The sequence below is a fragment of the Rhinolophus sinicus genome, linkage group LG11 (assembly GCF_036562045.2).
Source record: "Rhinolophus sinicus isolate RSC01 linkage group LG11, ASM3656204v1, whole genome shotgun sequence".
In the NCBI taxonomy this organism is placed as follows: Eukaryota; Metazoa; Chordata; class Mammalia; order Chiroptera; family Rhinolophidae; genus Rhinolophus; species Rhinolophus sinicus.
This window is the reverse complement of record NC_133760.1, coordinates 42,102,158-42,115,970: the sequence shown is the minus strand read 5'-3', so window position 1 is coordinate 42,115,970 and position 13,813 is coordinate 42,102,158. Positions and strand designations below refer to the sequence as shown.

Below are 13,813 nucleotides of genomic sequence, written 5' to 3'. Positions count from 1 at the left end.
ATAAACACATCCTCCAATAATAATGATAGTAACAACAACAATCTCAGCTCTTAAACTCTGCCAGGCACTGATCTGCACATTTCAAGTGTATGAACTCACTGAACCCTCACAAAGGTCCTGTAAGTTAAATAGTGAAATACTGTTATCCCTGTTTTTACAGACATGGCAAGCACAGGGAGACTGACAGTCTTCCCTGGTGTCTCAGCTAACTAATAAGTAACAGAGCTGCAATTGAACGTGGGCAGGCCAGAACGTGTCAAGAGCCCAGGATCTGAACTGCTTTTGCTGAACCGAGTCTCCAGTTTCTGGAGCCTGCTGTGTGAGAGATGGGAAAATGGCTCATTTTACAGATGGGGAAACTGAGGCTTCGAGAGGCGCTTCCAGTAACACCAAGTGTCTAGAGTCTAGTCAAAGTACCATGTGTTTTTCCACTAAGCCTCCTCCTCTCTGTCTACCTGGTGAACTGCAACTTACCTGCCAAGATTCTGCTCAGGTGTCACCTCTGCGGAGAACTTTCCACACTCACCTCAGGACATCAGCTCCTCCCTCTTTCGGCCCCCACAGAACTCAGCATGTGTCCTTATTAGAGTGTCATATGCATTAAGTATTTTCTTTTTTCTTTCCAGAATTCCTTAAAAAGAAAATTACATAAAGAATAAATGAAAAATATCCACATTCCCATGAACTAGAATTTATGTTTGTTAATATTTTGGCATATTCGCTACAAGTCTTTTTTAAAAAAAAAAAAAATAACAAGAACAAAAAAACCCCTCAAACATAATAAATAAATTGGAGGTAACTTTTTTTTAAATAAAAGAAATAAAACATTACAGACGAAATTGAAATACTCCATCTACAGTTTATTTTCCCTTCTTCCCCACAGGCATGAGTTTTTTGGGCATCTGAGGATCGATTTTTAAATTCACATATATCTACTTACAAATGTATGTGTTTGAGTGTGTGTCCGTGTGTGTGTGTGTGTGTGAAATATAATCCACATTCAGAAAAAACCATGGAACAAACACAGACAGTTGGACAAAAAATTAATAACTACCATGATGACAAAAAACAGAATGCTGCAAGTACCCGCGGGGCTCCCTGCACTTTCTCCCCAATCAGAATCCTCTCCTGTACCTACCTGTAGATTCTAAGACAATACGAGTTAGCTTTCCTTGATTTTGAGGTTTGTATGAATAGGATCAGTTAGTCAGTATTTTTTTCTGCGTGTGTTTTGCTGCCTGGGCTTAACGTTGGGACTGTGAAACATTGTTGCACGTGTCATATGCCATTCAAAGATACACATCAATTTATTTATCCACTTTTCAGGCATTAGGCCATTGGTGTGTTCCCAGTGTGCGGCAGCTATAAGGACCATGTGCTATGAACGTTCTTGCATGTGTCTCCTAGTGTTTATTGTACGTGTTTTTCTAGGACACATGCCTCGTGGAAAAATCGCTAGGTCACAGGGTGTGTGTAAGTAACTCCAGGCGCACTGGATGTGCTAACTTGTTTACTAAGAGCCTGAATGTAACCATAACATCAAATGGCCTTACCAAAAGTATGTGTCGAAGGAATAAATGGGTTTTTAAAGAGGTGAGCTACCGAACATGAGGGGGGACCGCATTAGCTAGCACTGAGGCTGGGAATCCATGCACCCGTCTACCGAAGTGTTTCTCTGTGGCACATACAGACTCTAGACCCTAGAAAGAGCTGAAATCAGCTGGCCTGGAGGGTCAGAAGGAACACATCACGCCTGTCCAACTCCCTGCCTGGACGGCATCTGCTGACAAAGCGGAAGGATAGATGTTAGCAGTGATTAGCACTTTATCTCCTGACTGCTTCATTACATTGTACCCACAGTGGCACTGAGAAGCCACCACAGGGAGGTGGCACAGAAATCTCAATGCTGCCAGAGTTGCACTGGGTGGCCCTACCTTAGTTTTCCTTTTGCTTTTCTGGGACTCCTAGGGACCTGAAATTATCACAGTGAGCCATACCCCTTCCACCTTTATCCACAATACCCTCATAGTGGACCCCTCCAGGGCCCCTCTGAATAACCAGGCAGCCCCTTCATTACTCTGTCCAATATGTCGGTGATGGCTGTTTACAAATGCAAGGATTTTCTTGCCACATGTACGGCCTGTTCCCCAGGCTTCCATGATATAATGAAACGAAGAACAAGCAAGACATCCTAATATCCTATCCTGCTAGAATGTGAGGGTTTCCCCCTCCCTCACTCTTAATAGATAAATTAATATCATCAAACATTCTGAAAAGATCCTTTATGGAAACAGCAATCTTGCCAAAAAAAAGAGAAAAAAGTTTACTATAAAACTGGAGAAATTTGTTTCAACTTGTGAAAAGCCCTAGTCTCAGGCGTGAATTCGGTTCCCATTTTTCTCCCCTTCAATTAATTTCACACTAATCCATTTCTTTATCGGGCATTGGAGTGAATGCGTGCGGAGTGAGTGATGAAGATGAGAGGCAATGGAGGTGTTTGGCTCTGTAATTTCATCCTTGAATTTTGTGATTACTAACAGGACAACTTTTTTAATTTGCTCTTTTGTCTGGATTCCCTGGCTGGCAATCTGCTCACTGAGCTCGGCTTTTTAATCAATCACCTAGATAATCAAATGTCACTGGCTATCTGCTCCATGTAATTACTTTTGCAATTAAAAATCAACCTCAAGTTGCCTCATCTAATTAGAGGGATGGGCAGATTTTCATCTAGATTGATTTTTTAATAAATATTGACTTAAAATGCCATAATCTCATCATATTCTTTCATTTTCTTTGTACCAAAAATCAAACAAATGGAAGAATTAGCAAGCAGAAGGAATCGTGGGACTTCAAAAGCTTCTGCTGGTTCAGACACACAAAACTATGCTGTACAGAAGCCCAGCTTATCTCGCCTAATAACAACACTCAATAGCTTCCACCTTTTATTGGAAAAAAAGAACAAAGCAATTCAACGATTATATTTCACACAAACATTGTTGCAAGCCCACAGCTCTGAGGGCTTCTAGTTTCATTTATCATGCTGCCAGGGACGGTCATTTCTATTAATGTTATTATTTCTTTTAAAGCAATCTCACATATGCTACACAAATTTTTAGCATTAGCAGAAAAAATACATATGCTTCAACCTGGAATCACCACCACCGCGAGTTTTCTTAAACATACAAATGCCACTACAGGCAGATAATGTTCTCATCTTTGCTGAGTTGTATCTTTTAAGTATTGTAAGTAAAACAGTCAATAACACAGTTCGTTGCTTTTTGGTTGTAGTGGCTGAGGTTGAACATGGAAAATCCACAATCTGGTAAGGGATTACCTACAGGAAAATAACACACTTTTCTCAGAGAACAATTGTCCTAAGATGAAACGTAATGGTATCTTGTGTGCCTGTTTCAAAAAGAAAATATCATGTCTGTGACCCTGACAGAATTTCATTGAAACCTCAGCTGATTGCGGAGATGATGAAGAAATAATAAAGCTTCTAGCATCCTTGCTGTATTCCGGCACAAAGAAGGTACTTCTGACTTCTTCTGCGTTCACACTATAAGGGAGGAATAGCAAATTGCTCACATCTAACTGCACAATCCACTCTAAGAACAGGAAAAAAGACCCCATAACCAAGGGAAGCCAGACTTGTGGCTCTATCGGTGGCAAAACAAACAGAGGCGTAAGGACAGCCCCAAACAAGAGCCAAGGACAGTAGGAAAAGAGCACTGACTCTACCCCATGACCCCCCACCCACAAGGCAGAGAAGTTCCCCCATGAATGGGTCTCTCATCTGCAATTTCAGTTGCACTTTCAACTTGGTGTCCAAGTCGTCATTTCCCAAAAAGGATATTCCATGGGCTATTAGTCCCATAAAACTTTGCCCCAAAACTGAGGGCTTTGTGGTTAAACCACTTTCCAAAACAAAACATTCTCTACCTCCTTGCTGAGAAGTAATAAATACACATAATCCCAGAAATCTCTGAGAAGTCCTGCAACAAAGAAATCTGTCTGGCTCAGAATTTATCAAACTTATTTTCCATAGATTGTTCTATCTATCTGTCTGTCCGTCTGTCTGTCTATCATCTATCTATCTATCTATCTATCTATCTATCTATCCATCCATCCATCCATCCATCCATCTATCCATCCATCCATCCATCATTTATTTATCTAGCGGGTACCATGTAGAAACATACTCTCAGTACCCACTCTAGGAAACACTGGCATTTACACAACACAAGAAATCTCATTTTTCTGTATCATCAGCCTCTCTGGGAAACAAACTTTGTCTTCTAGAGTGTCACCAATGTATTATCAGTGCAAGGTAACGCCGAGCATGCCTGAGTCTGCTTATGGCAACTCCAGTGACTGACTGAGAATGAAGAAGGCGGCGGGGGACCCTGGGCTTGTGGTAACAAGGCATTGCCCATGGTCCTTGCTGGGGGAAATTCTGCAAGTGTGTGCTCCAGCATCACCGAGCATCGTACAGGTTGAAAAAGTTGCCTGGGTGCCCACTGCTGAGTAGAGGAAAGATGAAACTTTACCAAGAAGTTGAGAAATTAACAGAGGAAAGGGGAAGGGTGAGAGTAAGACTAATTGATATGCGTATTTATTAACCATTTACCATTGGGCAGGCACTGGGTTAAATGTTCTACCTGACTTTTTTCATTTGATCACCACAAGACTCTATGAATCAGGTACTGTTTGTACTATTATTCTGCCCATTCATTCTACAGATGAGGAAACTAAGGATTCAAAGTGCAGTGCTTGTGAAAGGTCACAGAGCTGGGAATTGGCAGAGTTAAATCCCAGACCCACATCTGGAAGACATCAAACACTTTGGTCTCTGAACCACTTCTTCTAGGAGTAAGTCTGGGACAAGGGGTGGGGGCTGCATGGAGGAGAGAAATGGTGCTGTTCTGGAAGATATACCCTGTTGAAGGGCAGGGTATACCAGTTGTCTGTCGCCACACCGATGCTGTGTCACAGACTACTCCAAAACTTAGCTCCATAAGCCATAAGCATGTCGTTAGCCCCTGAGTCTGCAGGTTGACTGGGAGTTTCCTCTGGTCTCAGCTGGCCTAACGCATGAGTCTATGGTCAGCTGTGGTTTGGCTGGGAGGCTCTGCTGAGCTGGGCTGTCTCTCTCCCGTGTTTCTGGGTGAGCTGGCTGTTGTTGGTCTAGGATGGCCTCAGCTTGGACAACTGGCCAACTCAGCTCTGCTCCACAAGTCTCGTCTTCCAACAGGTTGGCCTGGGTGTGTCCTTATGGAGAAGGCAGAGGAGTGAGAGAGGACGCAGAAACACACGGGCACATTTCAAGCCTCTCCTTGCCTCATCTTTGCTAACAGCTTGCTGACCAAAGTAAGTCCCATGACTGAGCCCAGAGTCACGACGTGGGCCCTGCAAAGTTACAGAGTGAAAGGTGTGGATCCAGGGAAGGGGAAGAGTCACCAGAGAGAAGCGTCCCAATCGGCAAATCAAAGCTACAATAAGCCGGCACTCACCTCATCCGACCATCTGTTACACAGGAGGCCTCACCTGTGCCATTCCCAGGACCCAGCCCTGCCCTCCTTCCTGGGCTGCTGCGTAGGAAGCATGTACCAACGGATGACTCACTCCTTCCAGAAAGGTCAGTTAGCACTCAGAGGCGCGCCCATCCAAGTGACTTCACACCTTCTCAGAAAACGCCAGAGGGTGTGTGCATAAAGGGCCACCTCGGGAAGGGGACGAGGTGGGCAGCACTCTGCCTCACGCTGGTCCTCTGTCGGGTCTGTGTTGTTGTCAGAGCCCTGAGTCCAGGGTACCACAACAGGCCCACTCAGGAGCCGGCATGAAGTTTCAGACACAGAGCCCAGGGTACCAACTCGGATGCTGGCAGGAACTAAATAAATGAAGTTGAAATCCTTCAACGTAAGCACAGTTTTGTTCGTATACAAAATACATATAGATATTCCTTAATTCAACATGAAAATATGCCCTCGACTCTATTTTTCTTAAAATGTGGTCTGCTTCTGGTCTAGATTTTGTTTTTCCACTTTTGTTAGCATCAGGGTTACAAAGGTATATTTCTTCTCTTCTAAGGGAAAAACACCACTAATCAGCAATACAAAGATGATGACAAATGTGACAAATGACCGTGTTTAGTTGGTATTAGTGTCTGGGCCTCAATAGGGAGAGGTGGAGACTGTGGCAAACTAAAAAGCACTCAGTGCCTGTGAATAATGCGTGTACTTCTTCACTCCGACCACCTCTGGCTGGGTGGGAACGTGGGCACCATCTGACACGTCTTGATTTTCAAAAGAAGCTCTAAATCTGGATTTCGATGTCAACCCTTAGATGGTGGCTGTTAAAGAAAGGAACATACAAGCCAAAGGAAACTCATCTGTGGTCCAGACTAGCCCGTGGGTCACTGGTTTTCAATCTGTGGTCTAGGCAAATGACTGACTGCATTGGGTAGATGGAGAAACTGAGGCCCAGAGATGGAAAGGGACTGAGGTCACAAACAGGCCATTTCAGAAATTAAACTAGAGTTAGACTCCTCAGTACGCCTCTTGGTTTGGCCTTTAATACCTTTTGGCAGTTCTGTCTTCTCAGTTACCCAAGTGTCCCACAACTGGCCTCATCAGACTGACTTACTTCTTTAGTCTTTGGCCAGACTGTTCTCTCTCCCTGAAATGCCCTTTCAGGCTCAGGTCAAATGTCAGCCCCTCTTGAAGACTTCCCCACTTCCTCAGGCAAAATTCGTTACTCTTATGTATCTCTTCATAGCATTTCTTTCCTGTGGCTTTTTTTTTTGGATGCCAGTCTGAGCTTCTTGAGGATAAGTACCCTGGGATTTTATCAGGGGAGTCCCTAAAGCCTAGTACAGCACTTGGCACATAATGAACGCCCAACAAAAGTTTATGGAAATAGAGACACAATGAACAGAGCATGGGAATGAAAAAAAACAACAAATCCTGTTCACACAGCCCACATTCTTCACAACACATATTATCATCAGGGCTTTTGCAAAAGGGAAAAAATGTTGATGTAGAAATAGGAGGCAGCAGAGCAAGAGAGGTTGAGAGAATGGTAAAGTTGAGGTCAAATGCTGGCTTTGCCATTTACTAGTTGCACGATCCTTGGTGGGACATTGAACTTTGATGTCCAAGTGTTCTTGTCTGAGAAATGGGTCCATAGCAGCACCAGCCTCACTGAACTACATGGACCACATGGGAACAGTATCCCCTCAGGTAGTAGGTGCTCACTGAACACCAGTTGAATTATCCTTTAAAAGAGAAGCTGCATGGCTCTTTCTCCTTCAGCAATTCCCAGCCTGCTCCTCATCCTGCCCAAAGAGAAACAAACCCAACAGCAACAGCAGACATGTGGAATTCAGAAGCCAGTCAGACTGTGACCTGTGGTGGGAACCCAGGGCTCTGGGGCTCTGGCCCAGCCCTCCGCCTTCCGGCTTTCCTCCTCCACGCCTGCTTTGAGGTAGGACTCCCTGTGACATCTGCAGCCTCTTAGCAGTGGTGACATAGAGAAAAGCAGCCGGGGCTTTTCCTGTGTAAACCCCCGTAAACATGTCCTGAGCACCTGAACTCAGTATCAGCCCTGGCCCGGGGATTAGCAGGCAGTAGGCGCTGCAGAAGCGGGTCCTTCAGACGTTTGCATCTCTCTGCTCTCCGGGAACATCGTTTACACCTCTGCAGTCTCAGTCGTCTGTGATGGCAGAGCCTGTGATTATCCTAAGAAGACAGCCAGCCCATCGGCCACGTAAGCTCTCCTGCAAACCTACGCATGATAATTGAGATGTTGGGTCCACTTAGAGAAAATGGTTTCTTTCCAAATTCAATTATGGTTCTTTAATAATCATAATTATTATTATTGTTCTCATTTCAGCATTCTATGTAAGAAGGCAACCCCCCGAGATGAATGTATGACCAAATAAATGGGCAGACGAGGAAGAATGGCCTGGCAGTTTTCAGTATAACACTTTAGTTGCATTTGCACTTGGAGGAGGATTTGTGGTGAGCTGGAGAATTAAATCCCATGAAATCATTATACAAATTTCAAAATGTCAAGTACTCTGATAGAGATTATGATTTTATCTTCTTATTTTGACAGGAAACCGTGTGTGGCCACCCCTGTCTTAGAACAAGCGAGGAAGGGAGGCCAGGGGAGACGAAATAAAGACAGAGGAGCTTCCAAGTCTCCTGATCAGCTGTCTTTTTATTCTGCTCGCTTGTACAACAGAGCGTAATAGACATTTTCCTTTGCACAAAATAATAAGAGCGGTACTTATCGCGCGGTGCCTCCAGCCAGTGGCGAAAGGAAATTAGAAAAGTCCAACGAAGCTGAGAAGTAATTAATCACCATACAGTGAGGCCTGTCAAATCAGAAGGGTCCTTCCAGCTGACAATGCTCCCCAACTCAATTTAGACTGATAGAAATTAGAATTTTTTTTTTCCTCTGGCAAAACAAAAAGACTAGAGTTAGCACAAGTGCAGCCAACTGTTGGCTTCCTTGACTGTCTGACCCATTTACAGCCATGTTTGCATCGAGTTTAACTCAAGCCAAAATTGAAGGAACATCGTTTACACCTCAAGGCACAGGGAAATCATAACTCTACTGTTTTAAGACTCCCCCCCCCACCCTATTTTCTCCCCTCTTCCCCCAGCCTCTAGCCCTAGCTATATAAGAAAAATTCAAGTTTGGTTCTATTGATCAAGTTAGCGGATCTCCCCATAGAGCTGTGGGGGGGAAAGCATCTGTTAAGGTCTGTAATGAGTCTGCACTCTTTGGAGATCAAGTGAAATAAATAAAGTGGGTTCAACAGGAGCCACTGAGGGCTTCTGACAGGAGACAAGTAGGGTCACAAGCAGCTTTCAGATTCTGGAACCCTGTGGGGCAGGGGAAGATGCTGTCCCCTCAAGGGAAGATGTCTGCATGTTGGAGCAACCTATGTCACTTATACCACAGTCCATGCTCCCCCAACCCCATCCACCCACCCACCTCCCCACCCCCCACACCAATTCTCATCTCATCTTGCTCTTAAAGGGCAAGAGAACACTTCCATTACTTCCTCCAGGTGCCCCCTGAAGGCCAGGGCCTCCAAGAGGCTAGGGCAGACCCCTTGAACTCAATGTCCACCGGGACCAGGAAGGAAAGGAAAGGAGTGAAGCCGGCAGAGAATGGACAGTTGGGAATGGTGAGGTCTGGGGCCAGCTGGAGTGTGTTTGCTGTTCTGAAAGTGGACAGCCCCTGCTTGGCTCCAGGGAGCCGTTGTTGGCGTGCAATCCTTACACTCTGTCACCAGACCTTCTGATTAGCCACCATAAGCCCCAAGTCGACAATTCAGCATAGAATCTCCCAGTTTTTAAATACAGGCAACTAATGGAAATTTTTAAATGTGTGAAAGTATCTACCCTCACCTACTCTTGGTGGCTTTGGTCCATAGTGAGGTGAATCCTGGCCCGACCAGTATCAGTCATGTCCAAATTGAGTGACTTGTCTCCTCGTAGTCTGTTTCCTCATCTGCAGAAGGTGCGTAATAATCAGTGCCGAGCTTATAAGCTGGTTACAAATGCAGAGTGCCCAGTGCAGAGCCTGGCACACATGAGTATCAGCAAAGGGCCACTGTCCATTGGATCATCACACTGCACCAGTCAAGGAGCATCTGCCCCGATGACGCCTGCCCCTGTGCCGGCCCCAGACGCCCAGTCTTCTCAGCAGCTCCTGACTTGGAGCTTGCTAGTACAACTAGTAACTTCCTCCAAAGGGGGAGGCAAAGCAGGAACCCAGCAAGCAGTCAGAATCACAGAACTTCAGACTACACCTGTGCTGCTCCAAGCAAGCACGTTCTTCTGTAGGAAACATAACTGTACCTGCCCCCCCCCCCGCCACCCCCATGTTAATATGGCTGCCCTGCTAGTTACATTGCCTTGCTTATCACTTGAGGCTTGAGGGTACAAGTTACAGGACAACATGGTGACTCAGACGAAGATGATCTCTTGTAAGTGGTATTTACTTAGTGGGCCTTGGATGCAAAGGTGTCAGGGATACCTGCGTCTTTCACTCCCTTCTTGTCTGATGGCAGAGAAAAACCACATCAGTGACCAACAGAATGGCAGATGGTGCACACAACCATGTCTTCTACTTTTGTTATCTCCAATCCTGATGGCAACACTGCACAGTTAAATATTTTCATCCCCATTTTGCAGATGGAGAAAGTAAGGCACGGAGAGGTCAAATAACTGGCTGAAGGCCACACAGCTGGTGTCTACTGAACGCTTTGCCTGCATTCAAAACTCGTGCTGTGCCTGTCATTCCACATCAGGAAGAGCACCCTGGTTTCCTTTTGTCCTCTCTTGACTTGTTTTTTTCACTCTCCTGCTCATTCATTCAACTATCGTGTTTCCCCAAAAGTAAGACCTGGACGGACCGTCAGCTCTAATGCATCTTTTAGAGCAAAAATTAATATAAGACCTGGTTTTATTTTAATATAATATAGGACTGGGTCTTATATAATATAAGACCCAGTCTTATTTTAATATAAGACCCGGTATAATATAACATAATATAATATAATACCGGGTCTTATATTAATTTTTGCTCCAAAAGACGCATTAAAGCTGATGGTTCGGCAAGGTCTTATTTTCGGGGAAACACGGTATATTTACAGAGTGTGTAACGAATGCCAGGCTTCTCTACAGGGCGTCCCAATGTGGTTTCCAGCAATAGTGATAAGTGGACTGTGGGGCTGAGAGAAGGGAAGCCAGGAGGCAGTGCTCAGTTCTCTCGGAGGTGATTCTGGAGAAGACACTGGAGCTTGTACTGGAGCTATGCATTCAGGGGGAAAAATGACATTCAAATTTCTGTCTGTACGCAACCCATGAAGGATCCACTCTGCTTCTTTTGGATTCAGTCTGTCTGCTCTTGCACTGCAGAAAGGACTCCAAAGTCTGGGGAGGATGCTCTCTGTTCTGCATCGTAGCATCTTCAGTCAGTCACGTCTGCTAGTCCTGGCTCTCTGAGAAATGGGCCCAGGGCTTTCCTCTAACACAATGGACTTCGGAGGGAGGCTGAACCCCTCGGCCTGCCAAGTGGGAGGGACGGCAGCATCCATCCTAACTGCCCAGGGCCTGTCAGAGAATCAGAAGCCCAGAACAGAGCAAAAAGGACGTCCAGGCCCTATTTCCTGCCAGCCCCTCCCATGTGGTCCAGGAGAGCTGGGTGGATTCAGACAGTCTCTCATAAGGGACTTGGCATGGCCGGGAGGTGGCTGCATTCCATCCCAGGGAGCTTCTGGCCACCAGAAGCTCCCGCCTGTGAGCCTCTCAACAGTGTGGCCCCACATTTGAAATATTATCACTAGTGACAGAAGTGTGGAAGGAGCAGCATGCGGGGCACCGCTCCCAGCCTTTGGGCGTGCAGGGCAGTGGCGTTCCAGGTATCCTTCCTTCATCCGTCCTTGACGGGGATGAGGGGCGTCAGGTACAACTGTAGGAAATCCAGCCTGGAAGGGGCTCACATCCTTGTCATGGAGGGATTTGTCCAAGACCATAGCATGGAGTACAAGTCCTTCAGAGACCACTGATAATTCCAGGAAGACAAAACTCCAAGCTTCCTGTATGTTGCTAATAATAGCACTGGCTGAGACTTAGTGTGTACGATGTGCCAAGCCCTGTTCTAATTCCTTTATACACATAACTCATTCAACCCCCACAACTCCATGGATAGGTGCTATTACTGTCCCCATTTACTGAGGAAACTGAGGCACAGAGAGGTTATGTAAACTGCCGACGGTCACACAGCCAGGACCCATACAACCGGAGGTCAAAGCCAGGCAGTCTGGCTCTGAGTCTGTGTTCTTCATCGCCATGCTTTACTATTTCTTGATACATGAACTTAAGAAGCCTACGTTGAAAATACAGCCAGGCTACTTGACTTTTACTTTGTTATCTGCAAGTGGCTGAAGGAAAGGAAGGGAGGCAGGGAAAGGAGAGAAGGAAAGGGAGGAGAAACCAAGGGGAGAAGTGAAGGAGGCTAGAGGACTGAAGAGGAGAGCCAGAGAGAAGTGAGTGGGAGGGAGCAGCCAGCCAGCCTGACAGTAACTAAGATCCCACTGCTGCTGAAATCTACATTTTCTCCTGGCTTATTTACAGATTGGGTGTTAGAGCCTAATACACGGGAGGATTTTTAAAAGGTCCTCAGGATAGCAGAGCCAAGCTAAGCAAACGGCTCGTGTACACAGCGAGGTGAGATGAAAGGCCCCTGCCGGCCGCGACCACTCAGGCCCCTTATCTGCCCCTGGCCCTCTGTGGGTTTGAGAAAGCCCAAGTGGGAGGCGCTGGCGGAAAGTTCAAAGTCATTTTACAAACAGATAACACAATCAAAAGTTTGTCTATCTGTTGAAATATTTAGGAGAACAAGATATCACTTTGACCCGCCTACACCTGGGACCGTTCTGAACGCTGTTCAAGTGTGTTTTAAGCTTGTTTGTAGTCTTAATCTTTAATGGGCTTCTGCCGTTTTCAAAGGGTAAAAGGTGGCCCAGCAAAACCAAACCAAAAAGAAAAGTAAGAGAGAGAGAGATTTCTCCCGCATCAAAAGAGGTATGTTTGGTAACCTTAGCTGCGCCTATGCATTCTGGAAATCAAAAGAAAAAAGTGTATGGTCTGGCCTCGCCATCCGTGAGGTAGCACTGCACTTCCAGTGTCCTTTCTTCAACCCAAAGTGCTGAGATATGGAGCCGAAGCCACCGCCTGACTCCCGGGCACTGGCCCTGCGGCCGGACCTGGACCTGAAAGCATCCTCAGAAGGGATGGGGAATCCAGAAAGGGAGCTTCAAGTTTATGGCGAACTTGTTTTCGTGCTGGGGGCCCTGGGTGTTGGAAGCCAAACAGGACTAGTCTGCAGAGTGCGCGGACGACTGTAGAAGAAATTCATCTAGTAATTTAAAGAAGGAAAAGAGTTTGGGGTACAGAAACACTTAGGTAAAAATGGACTGTCTTGACTCCCACTTCCCCCCAAGCCAGGCTGTCTTGAGCCTGCTTATTTATGCTTCTTACAATCCTACTGGCCTGTGAAGTGCAGATAATTCTATCTCCTTAAGAGTTATCATGAGCTCTGAATATGACAGAGAACGTATGTGAGACATCCACATGGTCTTGGCGTGAGAAAGAGCAAAATGCATGACAGCAAAAAAAAGAAAAAAAAAGTGGGGCTTCTTTCTTCCTCCTCCTCCTCCTGCTCTTTATCACCCTCATGGTCTCCATCACCAACAGTCATCAGGATGACTCATATGTGCCCTCCCCCCCACCCCAATATGCTTTCTTCCTGCTTGAGGTAGGCAGGAAGACTCAATTCTAGCCTTTTAAGGCTGGTAAAGAAGTCTCCAAGGGTGCTCTGTAGGGGGTAGGCCAGAAGTGGGGACGGGGAACCCCAAAGGTCTGTCTTCAGTTGGTTCTGTGGAGACCCCTGCTGTCTGGCTGGTACTTCTTCCATCACAAGCATGAACCAATGGCTAGCGGTCTGCTCCCCAAGTCATGAGCCAAACAAGAGAGCCCAGTCTGACTTTCACATCCCCGTGTTGAGTTTAGATGCAGAGCAGGTATGAAGGCAACTAAGAAAGACAGCAAACATTGTTCAAGATGGCAGGCCCAACCCAGCTGCCACAGTCTTTCCATGTGGTGGTGATAGCAGCAAGTCAGTTGTGAATGACAGGCTACTGCCCACCACCATCGCCTCCCCTGCTAATGTCTTTCTGGATTTATCCTGTTGGAGCTAATATGTATCCAGATCCTGCTTGCTCATCTAT

General features: G+C 46.0%; 1 long non-coding RNA gene across 1 annotated transcript in view; it reads right to left on the bottom strand.

Annotated features, from left to right (window-relative positions):
* Positions 1-540: 540 nt before the first annotated feature.
* LOC141567511 (uncharacterized) overlaps positions 541-13,813 on the bottom strand; it is an 83,852-nt gene continuing 70,579 nt past the window's right edge. Inside the window, exon 3 of the long non-coding RNA XR_012490177.1 lies at positions 541-631. This is a non-coding gene — a long non-coding RNA (uncharacterized LOC141567511). The remainder of the gene's footprint in view (positions 632-13,813) is intronic.